Consider the following 16,161-nt stretch of genomic DNA (forward strand, 5'->3'; position numbering starts at 1 on the left):
TATATAAACCTACTAATTACGATGTTTTTTGACGATTTTCCGAAGATTTCCGAAGATTTTCAAAATGTTGTCCGAAGATCGTACGAATGATTCCGAACATTTGCCGAACCTTTTCCAAAAATTTCCGAAGTTTTCCGAAGATTGCCGAGGAAGATCCGAATATGTTTCGACTTAATATCGATAAAATTTGGCTTATTGAGCATTGAAACACGGCAAACTCTGCGAGCTGATTGGTCAAAAATGATATCACACACGTGTGGATATCATTTTTATACTATGCCATAGAAAATACAGCCAATCAGAATACAGGAAAGCCGTTGTATATTCGACGGTATTCAACCCAACCTTCCCATCGTGCGCTGCGATTGTATTCTCGACGAAATTTAGTAAGCGTATTTTCTATGGCATGGTATAAAATAGTTACACAACACTTTCTCGTGGTATACTTAACAATTATTCCATGAGCCCGCGTTGGATACGAGGTGGTAAATAGCCAACGAGGCGCGAAGCGCCGAGTTGGCTATAACGACTCGTATCCAACAAGGGCGAATGGAATAATTGTTTTATTAAATTCTTCTCCACTTTAAATCGACTGGACATTTCATTTTGATGTAAACGAAGTGATAGTATGAGGAGGCGCGGGAAAATTTCTGGCGCGTTGTTCACTTCTTGAGTTGAATGAAACATACGAGGAAAGCGAGCCAGAGAGTTTTCTTTCCAAGATTTTCCTCTAACAATCCCCCTCTAAAGTCGTCTAAATATCCTGGAAATTGTGACAACAGTTAAGATTTACGAGAAGATCCGAAGCAAAAGCTTTTCTGGAAACTACAAGTCTTGTGCAAGTCGAACGAAGCAAGTGTTTACATTGTACTTCTTTACGGCTCCACGGCTGTCATCAAGACTGCTATATTATTTGAAGCGAAATTCAGCTTAAAGTGGAACAGGTTTGTTAAAGTATAAAAGGACAAAACCAAGATTGAAAGGTAACAAACTTTACGGAAGTGCTGAGCCTAGTTTTATGACGTACACTGAATGAAACTGTGTCAGTTTGCCGTTCTTTCGTAAATTATTTGCTGCTTTTCTACTTTATTGACTCGCTCTTGTTGTGTGTTTACAAGTATTATTAATTAAACTTTTCGCATCAATCCTTTTGTTTTGCGTAGTTAATTTTACTATGGCATTTCTGTGGTTGTGGTAGGCACCGCTGATTATTTCTTGTTCATAAAGTTCGCCAAATTTGCTGCCACCATTTTTCCGATGGAACTGTCGCTTCCCGGAGAAAAATTTTAGCTTGGCAAAAGTAACGCAATCATTTTCCAAATAAGGTCAAACTAAGGTATACGAGCTGACAACCGGGATTGAGTGAACCAATCAGAATGCTAGAAATGCAATATCCGTGGCTGAAAATTTAATAATATGGAATATCCCACTTGTCACTTGTATTTTCTTGGTATACACACTCGCCTAAAGGCTCGTGTGTATACCGAGAAAATAAAAGTGACTCGTGGGATATTCCATATTACCGTACCCAAATTCGCAAGTAGCCAATCAGAAGCGCGATCTACTGTCCTGATATCCTACGATATCAAGTCACTGACCTGATATGCCACCATATCACGGTCACTTTGAATTAAAGTAGTGTTTCCGTACGATGAATTGAAAAGAGGTTTTACCAATAAAACATAAACGAGTATTTTTAATTAGCTGGTGCTTACCGGTCGTAAAATGAGAAAAACTTTCCCGCCAAAACTAAACTTGAGCGCGCTCGCCAATTGCGCGATGTTTACCGACGAGTACTGAAACATTCACACTGAAACAACGAAGGCGGAGTCTCCAAATGTTTCGCTAAATTTGGATTTTGAAAATTTAGGGAACGAAACTCCAAACAAACGAGTAAAAAAATGTGAGAAGAGGACTTGATAAAAGTGTTGAAGACTAAACTGAAGTATCAATACAAGCTGGTCAACACATTTCGCACTACGTGTCTGGCAAGCATGGCTTCAACAGAGCAAATAATATCACCGGATTTTTGGCTAAATTTGGGTACGGTAAATACCTAATAGTACCTTTTTGGTACGCTTCGGCGGCATATCAGGCTCGTTTGGTCTCGCCATGGGTATTTTGGCTCGACTGCGTCTCGCCAAAATACGAACCATGGCTCGACCAAACTCGCCTGATATGCCGCCGAAGCGTACCAAAAAGGTACGATTAGGTATAAGTATACCACTCGAAAGCGTTGCATAACTAGTATTTATCCACACGTGTGATACCATTTTTCTCGATTTGCTACCACTCGCTATACCACTGCAGTTTATATACTAGTTATGCAACGCTTTCGAGTGGTATACTTAACAATTATTCTATGAGCCCGACTCGTATCCAACAAGGGCGAATAGAATAATTGTTTTATTAAATTCTTCTTTAAGTTTAAATCGACTGGACATTTCAGTTTGATGTAAACGAAGTGATAGTATGTGGAGGCGGGAAAATTTGTGGCGCGGCGTTCACTTCTTGAGTTGAATGAAACACGCAAGGAAAGCGAGCGAGCTGAGAGTTTTCTTCCCAAGATTTTCATCGAAAAATCTCCTCTAAGGTCGTCTATGTATCCTGAAAATTGTGACAACAGTTAAGATTTACGGGATGATCCGAAGCAAAAGCTTTTCTGGAAACTACACGTCTTCTGCAAGTAGAACGAAGCAAGTGTTCACATTGTACTTGTAATTTACGGCTCCACGGCTGTCATCAAGACTGCTATATTATTTGTAGCGAAATTAAGCTCAAAGTGGAACAGGCTTATTGAAGTATAAAAGGACAAGAACAAGATTGAAAGGTAACAAACTTTACAGAAGTGCTGAGCCTAATTTTATGACGTACAATGAATGAAACTGTGTCAGTTTGCCGTTCTTTCGTAAATTATTTGCTGCTTTTCTATTCACTCGCTCTTGCTGTGCGTTTACAAGTATTATTAATTAAACTTTTCGCATCAATCCTTTTGTTTTGGGTAGTTAATTTTACTATGGCATTTCTGTGGTTTTTGTAGGCAGCGCTGATTATTTCTTGTTCATAAAGCTCGCCAAATTTGCTGTTTTCAACCATTTTTTCTGATGGAACTGTCGCTTCCCATAGAAAAACTTTACGCTGAGCGACACTTGCCGCACTCATTTCCCATATAAGGTCAAACATAGGTATACGAGCTGATAACCGGGATTCAGGGAACCAATCAGAAAGCTAGAAATGCAATATCCGAGGTTGAGAATTTAATAATATGGAATATCCTTCGAGTCACTGGTATTTTCTCGGTATACACACGAGCCTTTAGGCGAGTGTGTATACCAAGAAAATACAAGTGACAAGTGGGATATTCCATAGTATACCACGAGAAAGTGTTGTGTAACTATTTTATACCATGCCATTTAAAATACGCTTACTAAATTTCATCGAGAATAAGATCGCAGCGCACGATGGGAAGGTTGGATTGAATACCGTCGAATATACAACGGCTTTCCTGTATTCTGATTGGCTGTATTTTCTATGGCATGGTATAAATAATTAAACGGTATCTTGTATTTTTGTATATAATGTTGGTATTTTAAAAGGCTTAAGCCGTTAATGCATGCTTACTCAAATTCTCTTTCTATTTTCTCTTGTCCTGTTTAACTATTTCTTCCGCAAGTCCACAGAAACCAGACCACTATGGTCTCTCTCAGTTGCAGCTAAAACCTTGTAATGAATTTTAAGGGATTATTTTAACGAGAGCAGCCTTTTTAAAGTTCTACCGAGCACCCGGAAATTGGCGGAATGTGCTCCTAAAAGTGGCATACTAGCAGTGCTCGAAATTTGCCAAATTATGCCAAAATTATGTCAGAATTCCCAAATTATGCTCACAAAATGACGTAGATTCTGTAGATAGAGGCGCGCAATAACGACACCAAATTATGATGTTTTTCAAATAAACTGTACTTGTAAATTTATTTGTGTTTTATGGTACTTTGTCTCGGCCGTCAGCTGTCAATTCTACTATTACCGTAGCTAAAACACGCATTGCAAGAACATACTACCTAAATGTAATTTATTTCTTAGAAAAGACATCACATTTACTAAATTTTATGAATTTATGCTCCAAAAAGTGCTAAAATTTGCTAATTATGCCGTGGAAGTGCTCGTTTAAAAAATTATGCTTCTTTGCTCCTATTATATATGACAAAAATTATGCTAGCACAATCTGCCAAGTCCTAAGATCACTACATTGTGACACAGTAGGTGTGCACAATGCAAAAAAAGAGAAATTCAAAAACTCGATACTTTTGGTATATTCCTTTCTAAAGTCTAAAATTATTTTGGACCAATATTACTCAAACAAAGCGCTTAAGTCCAAAACATTCTTGATTGTTCTAGCTTTTGTTTTAATAAACAATGCAAAGAACTGTATGCCTACTCGGTAAATGTATGGGGTTGATCATAGCTTTTGTTTGGACAAAAACCAAGGAAAGTTCAACCTTTTGTATACGACATAACTCAAGACTCGTTTGTTATCGAAATTCGATTGAACTTGCAGTTCTGCCGACATCTTACTATCACTGCCGCTGCCTGAAAAAAAGTACGGACGAGACTTCATAGCTATCCAAAGCAAAACAGCATCGAGAAATACATGTCTTTTCGTACTGGTTGGAGACCAGGACTTCTTTATTTTTTCTTAGTATGCTTTGCCATTAGTGCCGCAATACTGATTGCTTAAGCTAATATAAGCTCCTGAATATTTTGTAGGGCTAACTGACTAATTTTTAATCGCCTTATACCTTTTTATTTGACGCTTTATGGAGTGTATCTTGGCAAGGTCAGTGAGACTCGAATACAGAATAAGACGATCATACAACCGAGAGAAATAAATTTCTGCCATATCAAATGGCCATGTGCCGAGGGTAATTCACCGTTAAGAAAACCTTGCAGTATAATGAAGTTAAAAATAAGCATATATAAAGACTTGCTCTTACCAACAGCAAGAAATATTTGTAACACCGGTATTGTTTTCACTGCGACATCCATCTTGGGCAGAGCTTTCTGCTACGACCTGCCTCCGATCAACGAAAGGTGACAGTGAACTCAATTCTGCAAATCCGTACTGTCCATTTATAAAACAACCTTATTTGCAATCAGTTATTACTTAACAAAGGGCACAGAGCTATCCACAGCCTTATTTGTTTAATAAAGGGTTTTGTTTAGGCTTTGTTGGGCTTACAAATTAAATTTTATTTCTCTGCAGTGAGCAGACATGGAAAATGCTATTTTTCACTCGCCAAAGTTCTAAACTAATGCAGCTTCACTTCTTGTATTTATCAATACATGCACTACTATGATTATTGAATTTGTCAGAGATGAAATGAAATGTGCATTGCATACAAGTAATGTTGTATAAAATTTCTTCACGGAAAGGTCGGTACCCGTGAGAACTTAAATTTTTTTAACAACGCTAAGAGAGCTGCTCTAACCGCTTTAGAAACAGCGGAGCCGGTTATTCTGGTTAATCTGTTGCCCTTCAAAGCTTTTAAATGTGTGTAATGGGGCATCATCATAAACAATTAGCGCTACCTGAAAATCCAGGTGTTGGAATTTAAATTGGAAATCAAACAAGTGGCCTAAGGGCCTGTTTACAAGCAGGTAGGGTAACCCTAGTGCTAGGGTTACCCTAGCAGGAGGGTTACCCTAGTGCTCCCACATTTCTTCTTTTTTTCATCGACGTGTTTACAAGGCAGCTAGGGTTACCCTAGCACTAGGGTAACCCTAGCGCCTTGTAAACGCTCTGCTAGGGATAATTCGCCTACCCGGGACAACTTCATTTTGGCTCCAAGAAGCTAAAAAAACCTTAGTAACCCAAGCACTAAGGTTACCCTACCTGCTTGTAAACAGGCTCTAACATTGCTAAAATGTACTTTACTCGTCATGAAAATTGTTAAACAGTTGTCACGGACTAATAGGAAGTTATAATACTTTCACAGTTGTTATGGCATGATATGGCTCTTGTCTGCGTTTTAATACGAACACAAGCCAAATGTTAAAATCCGTACTGGAGTGGTCAATTACCTAGCAGGATTTTATTTTGCAAGTTCGCTCCTGGAGAATTTGACGTTGGAAGAAAAAACATGGACACTCGAACAACCAAGAGGATGATTGTAACAAATTAATACAGTCAACTCTCTCTAAGACGAACACCTTCGGGACCGGCCGCAGTTGTCCGTCTTAGAGAGGTGTCCGCTCTGTAGAGAGTCGAGGTAACATGACACCAGTAATTCTGAGATAATAAAGCTAAACCTTTGCACAATGCAACAACCTTTGCTAACTGCAACGAGTCTAAAATAATAAAAGGACCGTATTTGCTTTTTAAAGCAAAAATTGAGAGCTTCTACAAACTGTAAGACTGTAAGTAGAGAACGACTTCTTTAGTATTCATATACGTAAGCAAAGAAGTAATCCGTTAAAGTGTCATTGTTTGTGGTTAATAAGCTTGGCAAACACGTATCCTTAGGGCACTGACTAACTTTGCGAAGTTTGGGAGTATTTTCACTAATAAAACATGATAACAAAACACTTCTCAAGTGTCCGTTAATGATTTCAAAGTGTCCGTTGTCCGTCTTATAGGGAGTTTGGTTACAGTAAAATGACTGAAAAACGGCAGGGACCATCACAAGGTGTCCGTCTTATGGAGGTGTCCGTCTTATAGAGGTGTCCGTTAATGATTTCAAAGTGTCCGTTGTCCGTCTTATAGGGCGTTTGGTTACAGTAAAATGACTGAAAAACGGCAGGGACCATCACAAGGTGTCCGTCTTATGGAGGTGTCGTCTTATAGAGGTGTCCGTTAAGAGAGAGTTGACTGTAGAGTATTCGGGTAAATTGTTTGCGACTTTTAGGATCACTTTATTTTTGGTCACAATAATAGCAAATGTTATCGAGAAAGTATGCCTGAACTGAACAACAACGTATATAGATCCGGGTGGATTTTTCCATCTATCGATTACCTTCATTGAACAAACTATACACATAGCTCGCCACTTAGACGCATCTTTCTGCGCAAGCTGGAAGGAAACCTGTGACTTCTCTGTACTTAAAGGGACCGTTTCACGGGTTTCAGCCAAACTTAGGCATAGGAAATGACCATCAAATTCGTTAAAAAAATATATAAAATAACAGTTAAGGAATATTTAAATAACACTCAAAATGCAAAAGAAGGTACGGATGGTCAAAAGTGTCGAAGATTGACAGAAACGGATTGCGAAACGGGTTTTTGAAATATGGTCCGGCGGATCAGTTAATTTTCAAACGCGCCAGGAAGACACATTTGGCTGCAATGAAGCTATGGTTTTGTCATTTAGAATCATAGAATTAATTTCTTTGCAAACATTTAGTTTCATAGCAAATACCGTAAAATTCCGGTTGTAAGCCCTCCCGCTTATAAGCCCCCCCGGTTATAGGCCCATCTATCTGGCAACAAAAAAATACATCCGATTATAAGCCCCCCTCTGCCGGATGACAGTACTAAACAGAGCTAAATGTTGCTTTATTATGCGTTTTTAACTTAAAAACGTATTTCGATCAACACTCCCGTGGCTTGTTTCAAAACGTTTTTTTTTTATTCCGCTTATAAGCCTTTCCGGATATAAGCCCCTCCGTTTATAAGCCCACCCAAAACCTTTTACGAAGTTGTATAAACCCCGGGGTTATAACCGGAATTTTATGGTATTTGGCAAAATTAAATAAAATAAAATTAACTTAGCCGAGACACAGTCCCTTTAATGTACACACTGGGAACAGATTTATTTAGATCTGATTGGAATCATATTCCCTGTATTCCCCGAACGATTGTCGTCCGTTTGAAGGATAGTAAGGCCGTCGATAAAATCTGGAACATGGAACATTTCGGTGCATTCCGGAACATCCGGGAACATGAAAAAATACAATAAAAAATTCAATAAATAGAGAAGAGAGAGAGAGAATTATCGTTTATTAAAAACTATAACACTTAGCAGTCCTTGGACTGAATTACGTGCATTGCTACAGTTTTATAAAGATGTAAAAGAGACAGGTATACAGGTATACAACTGTATGAGGGGCCTGAAGGGGTAAAATGGGAACTGGGATTTGGCCAAATTTCCCTGGTAAAATGGGAGTGAGGTTTCTGGGACTGGGAACCGCAAACAGAATACGATGGAGCTGGGACTGGGATTTGGAAAATAGGGAAAACAATAGGCTTGGAAAGAAATGGGATTTTAACCCCCCCCCGCTTCCCCTACCGACCCCCTCCCCGTCGTTCAGGACTTTCGTATATAAAGAGGCCAAGGGTAATTGGGTACAAACAACACCCATTCTCATCCGGCATTTTCGTCGCCTTCTCCTCTGCTACCCCTCCCACCTGCTCGTTTACAACTGTAGCTAACACACCATTACCGCGTAACCTCTGATTTGAAAACTATGAGGCTTGGTGCAAAAACCTTTTCTATGAAAATGAATTTACTAATTTGTATAAAACTGAGCAATGTAAGTAAGACTCATTTCCATATGAAAGGCTTTTCACCAAGACTTGTTTTGAAACAGGCGCAAAAAGAAATGTTTGTGTTTTAATTTTAATCTAATTTTGGTCCATCCAGGGGCTCCACACTCCACCAAAGTTGTCAGGATTAGCATTCGGGTCGGCAGGTTTGTTCCTTGGTGGCACCATGGTCTTTCTGTATTCATCAAGCCGCTGCAGCATCAACTCTAGTATGGCTGGTTCGTTCTTAGCCTGGTTGACATATTCACAAGGATCCTTTTGGATGACAAACAAACAAGGGCCCAGCTCATGTGTACACTCGGGTGGAGAAGTCGGTGGCTTGCCACAAGTAACTTCAACATTTTTCAAGGCTGCACCTCTGGTGGAGTGATTTGAGTTTTCAAATCCGGGGGGAGCATACCATCCACTCCAATCTGTACCTGAAGGGTAGAGAGAGAGAGAGAGAGTGAGGTGGAGACAAAGGATTACCTATCATCCGAAATAAAAGCGCACAAAAACAAGTCATTTCTACCTTAGTGCTTCAACACTATTGACGTAAACACAAAGAAATATGTACACCTCATTCAGTGGTCTAATAAATTATATACTACCCGCCCGCTAGAGGCGAGGAAAAATATATACAATGAGTAAAATGTCCGCAAGTCTTATATGTCAAAACTATTAATTAAGGGGTTTATTATTTATTTCACTATTTTTTCCTCTTAGTTTGGGTCCGTATTCCGTAATTTTGTCTGTCCGTACATTTTTTACAGTGTAATAATGTGGCATATTTTGCCCGCTCTTTTGCCCTAATATGGTAAAATGGCGAAATAGTGGAAAAATTATCAAAATTACATTACTATTTATTATTATTACTAGTAATAGTTCTCACTATAAAGCTGCCCCCGCCTATTCATAATTTGTTATACAGCAATATTAGTGGTGTCTTTTTTCCGCCTTAAATTATCGATGCCGATGGACTACACAATTAGGCTTCTTTTTTATTGTGCAATGTACGTCACTACATTGTTTGCTGCAGAATTTCTTGTTGTGTGACACCGTTGCATCCTAAAAAAATATCACAAGTTCAAGTCGAATATATTACCTAGCAGAAATAACACATTACACATTGTTTGTGGCGACAACACGCAAGGTTATTCCCGCGCTTAGTAACATTCAAAATGAACTTACAATAATTTCCAAGCGAAAAAGCCTAATAATTCCACGAGTAACTAAATATGGCAAATTCAAAGATTCGAGAAAACAATTTTTGATCCTTATTCAACGACTCTTTGGATCAAATAAACTGACGGTTTTTTAGCGAAACGAATTACCTTGTAATGCATGACAAAGTTCACGCTTTTGTTTATTACTCGTCGCAAAATGTATGCGATTTTCAGTTGTTTTCACGACGTTCAGTCGCTGATTAAGATAAGAAACTCTTCGTCTCTGGGTGATACGCCTGTTATGCTTTCCATGTCATTTTCGGTATCATTTCAATTCCAGACACACGTTTTAGCTATTTCTTCAAGCAACAGATGTTTCTTGTGATCACAGTGCGACGGCTATTTTATCCTTTGCGGCACTGACTTCCGTTGCTCCTTTACGAGCGTCCCGGCAATCCTTTGCGAGCAAAAGGGCAATCCTTTGCGAGCCGCTTTGACCAAAATCGAGATTTTTTCCGGTACCATTCACTGAATGCACACATTTTACCTACCTACGCGGGGACTTCTAAGGTGCCTCCTCGGGTGGGCCAGAACCCTGCGGGGGCAATTAATCATAACAAACCTTATTAAAAACTTCTGTGATAATTATCTGTGGCGCAAAACTATTTACAATAAAATGGTTCTATGATACAGACGTTAAAATGAAAAGCAAAGTATGTTATAAAGAAAATGAATAAAATCTGAGAAGCTTTTAAAATTGGAATGAGCAATTTAAAATGCAAAGGAAACACAATGGTTACATTGTGCGTTAGATGTGATCTAGCGTACTCGAGTAGCAATCAAAAACAAAAGAAAAACTATTTAAAATACACACTTCCTGCAATTTCAATGTCAATGTCAGTGTTCTTAATATCTCGTCGAGGTCTTCTTCGTGCCCTAGAGCCTCTTAGACAAATGAGTGCAGATCTTAATAATGCAAATGAAATTCAGCTTCTGATCCATGACATAGTTTTTGCATATTAAACCACATACAAACTGTTTGAGCTATTTTTTATTCGTCCATTATGAAAGCTACCCGTATTTTCAATTTTTAAGGGCTAAGGAAATTCTGGTGAGCAGTTGACTCTTAGTTTCAGAGTTGTGTGCCTCGATTCAAGATATATTGGGTGACCCCATAAAATAATAAGATAGTGACGATATTGTGGCCATCAATTTCTATGACTGTTTATAGTTAGTTTACATCTAGAACTCCCCCAAGCCAAATGAACTAGCAAAAGTTAACCTAAAAGGTAGGTAAAATAACACTCAGCCCCCCACCCCCACCCCCACGTGCCCCCTCCCACTGGCCAGGGCTTGAACACGAGACTGCTTGCTCTCAAGTCCAACATGCTGACAATGCATGATAAGGCCACCTTATCGCCTAAATGTAGCCACAACCAAACTAAGACTTAACAATTTTGCTTACTTATATTAACAAGAAGCTTCCAGATTTTGAATCTTAAGGCTGCTTCCCCATTTCGCAGAGGATCAATGTTGTGAAGGATTTCTTCACGAGGAGATCTTAAAGAATGCACAAGAGCATTCCACATGTCATAACCATCCACATTACGTAGGTTACGAATGTCACCCCCTGCTACAGAGTACAGTGTTGGAAGCCAGTCAGTCACGTGCATAAGTTGGTAGCTTACAAAGCCTTTTGAACGAAACAGGGGACTGTGTATGAATCCTGTACCACGGACACCTCCTGTCAAATGGAAAACCAGGTTAACTGTTTAAGTCAAACGATAAAATTACAGACTCCAGCTACTAGGTTACTCAACTTCCATTCTCTGACCATAATGCTTTTTTCTCCCAATCTCTGCCAGGATATACCATTCTCTGCCTAACCAAAGTGCTCTTCTGGCTTATTAAACAAAACTGCTATCTGTACATGGGTGTATTCTTGCCTAACAAAAGCACTGTTCTTGCCTAACCAGAGTGCTACCGGTAACTCGAATTCTCTGTAAAACTAAAGCACTATCCTCTGCAATTTGCTATTCCCTGCTTAAGAGGAGTGCTGTTTTCTACCTAAGCAAAGGACTGAACTGTGCATAAACCAAGTCAATTAATATATTCTTTGTCAATCCACAAGGTAATTAATGCTTAATCTTCAGTCGTCTTTTTGTCTCAAAGCACACCTTCCCAGAGTGTCCACTTCATGCCCCTCAGAGGGTAATTGCAAGCAGTGTTCATGTCAAAACCTGCAGCAGGGCCACCGTTATCCGTTGAGAAGACAATGACTGAGTTGTCATACAAACCACTGGCCTTGAGTGCATCAAGAACCTGTTAAGAGAATTTTCTTTTAACATTATCTGTTAGGATAAAGGGGACAATTTTTTTACTATAATCAGCTTCAATCTTCTTCACATTCATGGAGTAAATAAGCAAATTACCCGGGGTAACACAAGGAAAGAAAGAAAGACAGAAAGACAGACGAAGAGAAAGAAAGAAAGAAAGAAAGAAAGAAAGAAAGAAAGAAAGAAAGAAAGAAAGAAAGAAAGAAAGAAAGAAAGAAAGAAAGAAAGAAAGAAAGAAAGAAAGAAAGAAAGAAAGAAAGAAAGAAAGAAAGAAAGAAAGAAAGAAAGAAAGAAAGAAAGAAAGAGAGAGAGAGAGAGAGAAAGGAAGAAAGGAAGAAAGAAAGGAAAAAAGAAAGAAAGAGAGAAAGAAAAAAAAGAAAGAAAGAGAGAGAGAAAGGAAGAAAGAAAGGAAGAAAGAAAGTAAAAGTAAAAGTAAAAAAAGTAAGTAAGTAAGTAAGGAAGAAAGAAAGAAAGAAAGAAAGAAAGAAAGAAAGAAAGAACGAACGATGTAAATGATGGAAGGAACGAAAGAAAAAATAATAGGAAAAAATAAAAGAGAAAAGGTAGAAAAAGGAAGGAAAGGAAGGAGGGAAAAAGAGGGAGAGGGGGAGGAAATAAGAAGGGTGGGTGGGCAGGCAGGCAAAGGGAGCAAAGGAGAGAGGAAAAAGAGGAGGGTGGGAGTGAGACAGGTTAGAAGGAGGAAGTTTTAAAGGAAAAAATAGAAGGAAGGAAGGAAAGAAAGGAGAAAAAGAGGAAGGAAGGAAGGAAGAAAGGAGGAAGGAAGGAAGGAAGGAAGGAAGGGGGGAAGGAAGGAAGGGGGAGGGAGGAAGGACTAAAGGGAGGAAGAGATGGAGGTTAAGGAAAGGAGGACGAACGTACCTTTCCCACACCCTGATCGAGGCCCGTCACCATTCCAGCAAATATTCTTCTGTTCTCATCCTCAATGTTGGTAAAGTTTGCCACTATATCAGGGGGTGCTTGGAGCGGTTGAATGTAATTTGCACTATGGACGGCTTGATAAGGAAGATACAAAAACAGCGGCGTGGAAGGATTGTGGTTCTTAATTATATCGACAGCTTTCTCTGTAAACATGTCAGAACTGTAATGCCCCCATTCAGTCCAGACAGGCTGAAATTGTAAAATAAGTTAAACCTTACTCACTATCACCTCTCTAGCCGCAAAACAGGAATTACATCTGAACTGTGCATCAATTAATCTATACACTTTACTTTTCCTGAAATGGCTAACACTCTACACTTACCATTTCATTCAGTGTCACAGGGTGTCTGTTCAATAAATAATCTGAATATCTGAATACTTTGTTTACCCTCGGATTTCTAGAGTAGCTTAGGCCTGGTTCAAACGTCAAACTTTTCATGTGCTAAGCCTAACACCCCCCGATTAAGTACATGAAGAGATTGATGTTTGAAACAGTGGGCCATTCCCTCTACGATGCACACCTGCAGGGAATCATGGTAGTTGTATTCATCATTGGCTTAGTCTCACGCATGTTTTGATGAATACAATTACCATGATTCCCTGCAGGCAGGCATCATAAAGGGGAATCAGGCATTAAGTTTGAGAGATGTAATTTGGTTCGACCCAAGAATTAAGTTCGACATGGCCAGTCAGTCAGTTCGACTATGTATCAACTCCGTCCCCACTCTGATCAAACGTCAAACCCCTGTGGTAGGGTATGGATATTTTCTGGAATCACCCAATACATGCAGCTGTGCTACATTTCACACCCAATAAATCACGAAAACAGGCATTCGTAACAATTAAAAGACTCACATTTCAGTATTAATCACCTATTCAACTTATTAATTTTTACCTCTGTATCATTATGTAGATCCAGTCCCCAACCACCTGTTTCAAATATTGAATGATCCCAATAATCTTCTTTACCACACCAGTAACCAAAGAAGGAATCAAAGCCTCTATTGGTGGGAAGGTACTCTGTTTTGAAGAAACCAAGATGCCACTAAAAAAAGAAAAACGAAAACATGCAAGATTTATATGCATGAACATGTCGAAACCCAAGTGTACATGTATGCATTTGTTCATGAAGCCACTTCTAATCAGTTAAACCAACAAACATATGTATATGTTGCATCACCACAAGGAAAAGCTTTCCTGGATTGGCGGCTCCTGCCTCTTTATGCCTTTTGTAATTTGCAAAATACTTCCCGATATGTCGCAAGTTCCCCTCCCACCCTCTTAAAACTCCTGCTTTCTGCTCCTTCCTCTTCTACCTTCAGTAACCCAGACATCCCCTTCTCCTGGGTTCCCACCTCTTCTGAACCCCCATTTACAAGTGAAACTGAAAGAATAGGACTTATTAATAAAAAAATTGATAATATAATTATTGTGATTTTAAGTCAAGTGCCCCTTTTTCACGAAAATGAATATTTCAACCAAGACCTCTCATCCTTTTTTTTTCTTATTCTAACTGACCTTACCAAAATCAACCAATGTCAGTAATAAATACATGTACGTTATCCATTTTCAAAAAAGCAGTTAAATATGCAACTGCACCTTTCCAACACCATGTGTGGCGTATCCAAGCTGTTTGAAATATTGTGGCATAAGGGTCTCATTTAATCCAAGTCCATATGGCTGCATGTGCAGCTAGAATAACGTCATGTTGCATGCCTGAATAATAAGTACATACATGTACCTTTGATGCATAAATTTATTAGTCACAATGTTTTTGAAGACAATTACATACATGTACATTGTATTAGTTGATATAGAAAAACAGATCAAGTCCATTCCAATCCTGGTACTAATGAATAAGTTTGGATTCCATCACCTCCCCCTCTGGATGGGATCTTAGACAGTTCACCACCGTTACAAATGGGGGTGGGGGCACTCAAAAAAGTTTTACCACTTTTGACAGAGAAGGTACCCTTTTATCTATACCTTTGAAGTCCCATGAAGAATGGAATCTAAACAGTACCGAATCCCCGGTGGCATGGTGGCCTAATGGTTAGTGCGCCAAACTCTGGATTGAGTGGTCCGGGTTTGGGGACTGGCCGGGTTCATTGTGTTGTGTTCTTGGGCAAGACACTTTACTCTCATAGCGCCTCTCTCCATTCAGGTGTATAAATGGGTACCAGCGACATATGCTAGGGGGTGCCCTGTGATGGACTAGCAGCCCATTCAGGGGGGAGTAAAAATATTCCTAGCCGCTTAATGCTACAGAAACCGGGATAAGCTTAGGCAGTATGGGCCACTTGGCTCGAGGCTTTCCTTTAACCTCTTTTCATGCATATGCCTAAAGTAGAAACAGTACATCCCTTTTCTAAACTTTTACTTTTCGGAGTAACCTTTTAAAATGCTTTGATGAATAACTCTTAGGTGGTGAAAGGACTCTTAAAACCCTTAATAACATTTTAGCTTCATGCTACAGATATCGAAGAAAAGCATTACTGGACGTATGAGTCAGCTGGCTCACTGCAGGCTTAATAATTTCTTTTTTTCCTCTGAAGTGTTTGTGAAGAATCCATAATTAAAGCTGTAGCTATATATACAGGTACATAATAATAATAATAATAATAATAATAATAATAATAATAATAATAATAATAATAAATAATAATAATAATAATAATAATAATAATTATTATAATAATATGCTACCTGTGTGGATGGGATATCAGCCAGTCATAATAGCACTTCGTGTTGGTGTGCATATGTGCTGCACATAATAGTTGTTGAGAATTATTCCACTGTTTGCCAATCCATCCAGGTTTGGAGTTGGAATCTGCTTTGAGCCATGAAAACTCACATCATCCCATCCCTGAAAGTAAAATATACAGTACAGTCAACTCTCTCTTAATGGATACCTCCATAAGATGGACACCTCTTTAGAGGGGGACATGGGGGCACCCTGAACACCGCAACACCGCAAAAATAATATAATACACAAACAGTACTGCATCACCACAAGAAAATTTGACGAAACACCGTCACCGTAATATAACAAACATAACAGAGCTAAATTTAGTTCTGCAAGTGTTAGACAAGGAAACATAAAACCGCTAATAATTTCATTTCACCGAACACCGTAGGTTTAAAAACACAGACATCGCACATCGTAGGATTTTGAACACCGTAACACTGCAAGATGGGATTT

At 39.0% G+C, this 16,161-nt stretch overlaps 1 pseudogene across 1 annotated transcript in view; it reads right to left on the minus strand.

The window, feature by feature from the left end:
• Window positions 1–16,161, minus strand: part of LOC144631780 (arylsulfatase J-like) — an 82,590-nt pseudogene that overhangs the window by 64,087 nt on the left and 2,342 nt on the right. The window contains exons 3-9 of the transcript XR_013566796.1: window positions 15,666–15,825; window positions 14,559–14,675; window positions 13,855–14,004; window positions 12,900–13,148; window positions 11,862–12,006; window positions 11,150–11,428; window positions 8,896–8,958 (exon numbers count right to left, since the gene is read on the minus strand). The product of XR_013566796.1 is annotated as an arylsulfatase J-like (transcript). The remainder of the gene's footprint in view (window positions 1–8,895; window positions 8,959–11,149; window positions 11,429–11,861; window positions 12,007–12,899; window positions 13,149–13,854; window positions 14,005–14,558; window positions 14,676–15,665; window positions 15,826–16,161) is intronic.

The sequence above is a fragment of the Oculina patagonica genome, chromosome 12 (genome assembly GCF_052425735.1).
Source record: "Oculina patagonica isolate OP01 chromosome 12, crgOcupat, whole genome shotgun sequence".
Lineage (NCBI taxonomy): Eukaryota > Metazoa > Cnidaria > Anthozoa > Scleractinia > Oculinidae > Oculina > Oculina patagonica.